The following is a 7,655-nucleotide window of genomic DNA, read 5'->3' as shown; positions in this document are numbered from 1 at the left end:
GGCACACAGGGAAGGACATATAACATTCTGGATAACTAAACCTGCATGCTCAGAGTTTAGATATATATCAGCTGACCCTCTATATGTCAGCCTTGCACAATAAAACTTACCTGAATCAAATAAATAAATAAATTGTTGGATACCTACCATGTGAAATCATGTAAAATATGACAGATAGCAAAATACAACTACCTCCCCAGGGAATATCTGCTTTAGATTCTCTGACTCTACAGTACTTGTGTACCTGTCACATGTAACTGATATCAAATGCTCATGCTCAATTAGTTGTTTTCTATCTCCACCAAACCTTCTGAGAAGCAAAACAATCTTGTACTTGTCCCCCTAGGCCCCTGGAGCCCAGCACACAAAACCCAATGGAACAACCATTTTAAAAATTATCTTTTGAACAAAATGAATGGTTTAAAAATTAAGCCATTTGTGGGGGAGGAAAGCACACACAGTTGAAGTTAATTATCAAAAGAAGTAAAACTTCACCTAAGTAGATCTGACCCTGTTGTCCAGGCCAGGGGTGGGGGGAGTCAGGTTATCCAGTGCCCCAAACACATGTGGAGATCTGACCCACATCTTCATCTGCCATGTAGTAGAGAGGTAGAAGGATAGATGATCTCACCCCTGCACTGCCCCTCACCACCTGTGGTGGGTGGGAGAGCTGGCCTTGAGGTCATGAGAGAGAGAATTGGCATTCACCAGCAGCAACACTCAGAAGAGGGGTCTCTGCACCTTGCCCAGGCAGCACAATAGAGCTGACCTTGTTGGCAAGGGTGCAGGGAAACCAGCCCTGAAAGCAACAGAGCTGATGCTTCCCCCCTTCTCATCTGCCATATGGTGGCATGGGTGAGGGAAAGATGTCACACACACACACACACACACACACACTACTTGCCGTCTGCAGCAGGTGAGAAAGCTGGCCCTGCCCCTCACCAGCTGTAGTGCACAGGAGAGCTGGCCCTAGTGGTGTGAGTATGGGTGACCAGGAACCTAGGGCATGAGAGCAGGAAAACTGGTGCCACTCCTTGCTGTCTGGCTTTGACAAAATCCAACACCCCTTCATGATAAAAGCATTGTAGAGATTAGAGATACCAGGGGCATACCTAAAAATAATAAAAGCAATTTACAGCAAGCCTATAGCCAACATCAAATTAAATGGAGAGAAACTCAAAGCAATAACACTAAAATTAGGAACAAGACAAGGTTGTCCACTCTCTCCATATCTATTCACTATAGTACATGAATTTTTAGCTAGAGCAATAAGACAACTGAAGGAGATCAAGGGGATACAAATAGGAAATAAGGAATTCAAGGTATCTTTATTTGCAATTGTTATAATACTATATATATAACCCTAAAAATTCTACTAGGGAATGCCCACATGTGATAAACACTTTCAGCAAAGAAGTGGCTGGATACAATATTAACTCAAAAAATCAATAGCCCTCCTATAATGACAAACGGACTGAGGAGGAAATCAGAGAAACAACACCCTTCACAACAGCCTCAAATAATATGAAATACCTTGGGGTAAATCCAACAAAGCAAGTGAGAGACTTGTATGACAAAACCTTCAAGTCTTTAAAGAAAGAAATTGAAGAAGATATTAGAAGATGGAAAGATCTACCATGCTCATGAATTGGTAGGATTAACATAGTAAAAATGGCCATTCTACCAAAAGCAATCTACAGGTTCAATGCAATCCCCATCAAAATCCAACACAAATCTTTGCATGCCTTGAAAGGGCAATTATCAACTTCATATGGAAAAACAAAACAAAAACAAACAAACAACAACAACAAAAAAAAAAAAAAACAGGCTATCTAAAACAGTCCTGAACAATAAAAGAACTGCTAGAGGTATCATCATCCCTGATTTCAAGTTGTACTACAGAGCTATAGTAATAAAAACCTCATTGCATTAGCATAAATGCAATTTTCTAATGGAATTGAATTGAAGACCCAGACATAAATTCACATACATATGCACATTTGATTTTTGGTAAAGAAGCCAGAAATACATAATGGAAAAAAGACAGCATCTTCAACAAATAGTACTGGTAGTACTGGTCATACTGAATGTCTGCATATAGAAGAAAGAATAAAAAAAAAATGAATCCAAAAAGATGCAAATTCATCACCCTGCACAAAATTCATGTCCAAGTAGATCAAAGTCCTCAACATAAAACCAGACACACTGAACCTGATTGAAGAGAAAGTGGAAAAGAGCCTTGAATAGATTGGTACAGGAGACTACTTTCTGAACAGAACACCAATGGGGTAAGCACTAAGATCAACAATTAATAAATACAACCCCAAGAAACTGAAAAGCTTCTATAAGGCAAAGGATACCGTCAATGGGACAAAGAGATAGCTTGTGGAATGGGAAAAAATTTTACCAACTCCACATCCACTAGAGGTTTAATATCCAAAATACATAAAGAATTCAAGAGACTATATATTTTTAAAAACAAGTAAGCCAATTAAAAATGGGGTGCAGCTCTAAACAGAGAATTCCCAACAGAAGAATCTCAAATGGTTGAGAAACACTTAAAGAAGTGTTCAACATCCTTAGGCATCAGGGAAATATAAATCAAAACTTTGAGATTCCATCTTGTGCCTATCACAATGGCTAAGATCAATAACACAGGTGACATCTCATGTTAGTGAGGAGGTGAAGCAAGGGAACATTCTTTCATTGCTGGTGGGAGTATGAACTCGTACAGCCATTATGGAAATCAATATGATGGTTCCTCAGAAAGTTGAGAATTTATTTACCTCAAAAGCCAGTTATACCACTCTTGGGTATAGTATATACCTAAAAAATACTCTATCCTACCACAAGGACACATGCTCACCTATGTTCATGTGCTTTCTTCATAATAGCACGAAACTGGAAACACCCTAGATGTCCCTCAACTAAAAGATAGATAAAGAAATTTGTGATACTTTTACACAATAGAGTATTACTAAGAAGTTTAAAAAACAACATCATGAAATTTGTAGTATGTATTCACTTATAAGTGGATATTAACTATTAAATAAATTATAATCATGCTATAATCCACAGAAGACCCAAAGAGGGTAGGTAAAGAGGAAAGCTATAGGGGGAATTATGGCTCTCCCTGGGAATGGAAAATAGATGACTCTGAGGGTTGACTGGGATGGGGAGGGATGGGAGTGGGAGGAATCAGGTGGATGGAGAGGAGGAAGAAGAGAATGGCAGAAGAGACAGCTGGAATTTGGAGACATTAGGAGGGTGGTATGGAAATCTAGTTGAGTAGAAACTTCCTGAAATCTATGAGGGTGAACCTAGTGAGGACTCCTAACAATGGAGGGTAAGGCATCTGAACTGGCCATCTTTTGTAACCAGGTAAGGCTTCCAGTGGTGGGACTTGGTTATATTTGGTTGAGTTGTTGGCCAAAGAGGTTCTGTGGAGACCACTAAACAATCCCAGCTAATGCTAGAACAGAAAGTCACCCTCTAAAACTGACTGATGACAACTTCCTTTGCTGAGGACAACTTCCACTCAGCTCATTGAATGCAGAGAGGTCAAGCTGGTGTGGGCTTGGAGCCTTCACACCTACATTCTAGTCTCTTTAGCAGAGAAGGTACTCTGCAGGCTATGGAAAAGGAACCTGGACACCAGTCCAGTCATAAAACCTTCCACCTGTCCTGCCTGCAGTATGTGCTAGGACAATGGTGGCACAGATCATGTGGAGTGACCAACTAAGGTTTTGTTTAACTTGAGGCCCCTCTCACAAGAGGAAGTCTATACAGACCTATACTGCCTGCATAGCCAAGAACCAGAGGTAGAACCAAAGAGGACTGGCAAAATAATAACAATAATAATTTTTAAATCAATGAAATTATTCCTAATGATATTCTGTTATAGATCAGAAGCCTTATCCAATCATCATCAGAAAGATTTCCTCTGGCAGCAGACATTATGAGGAGAGGGAGTCTAAATTGGACTATTGGGTCCCTCCGCTTGGAGATTGGGGAACCCCATGGAAGAGGAGGAGGAAAGATGGTTGGAGTCAGTGGAGATAGAGGACACCAGGAGAACATGTCCCACTGAATCAACTAAGCAGGGTGCATCTGGGCTCACGGAGACTGAAGCAGAAAGTACGGGGCCTGCATTGGTCCACAACAGGTCCTCTTTGCGTGCTACTGCTGTAGAAGTTTCCTAAAATATATCCATATATGAAAGTCATCCAAATGGAATTGCAGAACAATGGGGGAGCAGAGTCCCAACTGGACATCTCTTGCACCAAATGAAGCTTTCAGTATAAGATTAGATTACATCTAATTAAGTTGTTGGCCAAAGGAGTGGTATGGGAATCCCCAAACAACTCAGACTTTTGCCAAGACTATATAGCTTTCCACAAACTGACAGCAAGACCCTATTGCTGAAAACATCTACACAACTCACTGAACATTGTGATGCTGAGCTGGTGCCTTTGCCCATACTTGCTAGCAAAAAAATATTTCCTAGGAATGTAGTAAAGCCCCTAAATTTAACTTGGAGTTTGCAAGAGACACATAGTATGAAACTCTAAGTAACTAATACATAAGAAAAAGAAACCAGAAAATGTGAGTCATCTTCTCAATAAATTTTAATTTATTGGGGCAGAACCCTTTTAGTTAGGCAAAAGGGTTCTAAAGATATAATCAAATGCAGTGCATGATTGCAATGGCAATTCAGGTGAGGTGGGAAACTATGAATGTGGATCAGAGGCAGGTGTTAATTTTATTAGGGCAAATAATCTTACTGGGGCTGTGTGATATGCCTACCTTGTTAGATGAGATCTGAGGACACTCAGAATGGAACTATAACCTCTGAAGGTAACTTACAAGTGATGCTTCTGGAGATTGAGAGGAAAAACAGATGCAGTAAAATGTTTGGTCTAGTTATTTGAGCTAAGTGTATGTTCTTAAGATGTTTATGTGACATTTTCTCAAGTTTTGTAACTGCTAGAAATTTTCCATAATAAAAAAAAAAAACAGGGTGGGGGCATAAAATTGTATCCTGACCATCAAATTGTTTATGAATTGGTAACTTTATTCATATTTACCTTACTACACTAAAGAAGTGTCTGCATTCTGTGTAGAAATGGTTTAAGGCATGCATAAAGGGCTGACGACAAAGGCAGAATGATACTGTGAGAAGAGACAATCAAGCAGAGAATGTGAGTATTCCCTCACAATGCTTACAGAGCTCTCCAAAGCTTTGGAGGGCATGTTAATTTATTGGAGAAAAGCTTTCACACACAGAGGCACATCTCTCACTCCAGGCCACTTTGACAGCTGAATTTACAAGATGTGTGCCATATATTGCAGCACTGAAAATATGGAGGAAGCAACAGGCACATTCTCATGGTTGATGTATCTGTGACAGGTACAAGACAGATGTCAAAAAGGTGGGAGGACCCGTCAAACAAACCAACATGAAGCACAGCTTCTAGCTGTGACACAGTAATATTTGTTTCAGTTTCTTTGAAGACACTTTTGGCATCTGTCTTAGTTAGGATTTCTACTGCTGTGATAAAATACCATGATCATAAGCAATTTGGGGAGGAAGGAGCTTATTTTGCTTACATTTCCACATCATAGTCTATCATTGAAGTAAATCAGGGCAGGAACCTAAAGACAGGAGCTGGTATGGTGGCAATGGAGAGACTGTTTACTGGCATATTCCTCATGGCTTGCTCAGTCTGTATTCTTACAGCATCCAGGACCACCACCCCAGGAGTGGCACCATTTTGAATGGAGCTGGACTCTCCCATATTGTTCATCAATCAAGAAAATGTACCACAGGCTTTCCCACAGGCCAGTCTGGTGGGGGATTTTCTCAATTGAGGTTTCCTCTTCCAAAATGGTTCTAGTATGTGTCATGTTGTCATAAAACTAGCCAGCACATGATTTGAATGCAATATTTATTTAGGTATATTTAGATCCTTTGGTCCCTCAGCACATGCTCTATACCCTTGTTAAGAGCTGGTTTTTCTGGGTATGACAGCATACATTTTCTGGATGGGGCAATGAATTAACATTTACTATCTCCAATGGCTCATTATTATTCCTTTCTAGTAGATTTCCCTTGCAAACCCCTCTTCCAAGTTCTCCAGGAGAGTTTTATCATTTCAGTCCAGCTGGAAACCACAGAGATGTTTCTCCTGTGTTGTTTTTGAGCATATTTATGGGTGGATGACAGCAAATCCACTGTCATCATCAAAGAGGAGTTTGTGAAAGGGACAAAAACTACTGTTAACAATGCATTTGCAGTTGGAAAGAACCCTTTTACATTTGCTATTTCATTGCCTATTGCATTCATAGGAAGTCAATAGTATGTTTACCTCATAGATGTGGAACCCAAGGCTCAAAAAAGCTAAGCATGTCTGAAATCCTCAAGGAGTAGGCAGCACTAGTTATTACCTATTGACCTAATAATTGCAGGCTCAAAACCCATGTGAAAACAGTACCAATGACTACCCTAGTCTCACAGTATGTCCTTCAACTTGAAGCCCTTAGCACATGCCTAAAGATAAATGAAGGAAAGCCTTCATGTGTTAAGGCCCAGTTTATTGAAATTATTTGAAGAAGTTGTCTGTGTAGCAGCCAGAGAAGGAAGGGTTCTGTAATCATGGAGTCTGGGCTACAATCCAAATCTCCAAATCCATTCATGAGTGGTGCAACCCTTGGCTAGTTGTATACCCACGCAAGCATTCTTATTAATCCTCTGGACTACAGAGTATCAAATAAAAATAAGGCAGGGAAGTTAGGTAGTGACAACGGGCACTTGATGAGTGTTTACTCATCACATTGCTTTGTGACATTTTTCTGATTTGTTGGTAGCCCCAAGTGTCCAAGCACCCATCTGGGAATAATAATTCTTATGGGCATCACTAGCTACATCAGGGTTTGTGCGCATTTCTTAAACTTGGATCCAAAATCGAATGCATTCTGCTGTCTGAAAATGCAGTTCAATGGACAGTTAAATGATGGCTCCTGTCTTAAAAATGCAAATCTCTTATCCTCCAGGTAGTTCCAAGCTTAATATGTTGCTGAAGTAGCAAGATAAATTTATAGCAAGATAAATTGGGTTCCTTTACAGATATTTCAAATCATATACTTTGAGAATCAGCATTCTGAGAAGAGATCATTCAAAGGCAAGCCCCAAACCTCACTTGTTCTCCCTATCCTGTTTGGTCCAATGCCTCTTCTCCATCATACCTGATTAGAAGATCAGATATGGGTTTCTTTCATCACTGAAATTCAGTACATGTTATTTGAGGTTGTGCTTGACCCAGAAAGGACTATATATGCTTAGAGAAGATAATGGATTTTCTCTATCTCAATCTTTTTTCTAAGTAGAAACTGGCAATCAACATGAACTCTAAATTCAAGGTAGGTCCAAATCCCAAGGAGAACAGAATAGTCTTAATGTTTTCAGTAAATCCAGATAAGCTAATGGAAATGGTCTGTTCTATCTTGAAGGAAACCTAGATAAACTAGAAGCCAATCTTATTTATACACGTTCCTTCAGCCCCCTAAGAACCATTCTCCCTGTTACTGCACTCTGGGGCCAAGCCAACTGCTAAGGTGATGCCCTGTACCACTTACCATGGTGCAGCCTTGTGTTT

This window comes from Onychomys torridus, chromosome 2 (assembly GCF_903995425.1).
Source record: "Onychomys torridus chromosome 2, mOncTor1.1, whole genome shotgun sequence".
Taxonomy (NCBI): domain Eukaryota; kingdom Metazoa; phylum Chordata; class Mammalia; order Rodentia; family Cricetidae; genus Onychomys; species Onychomys torridus.
This window is presented reverse-complemented; position numbering follows the sequence as displayed.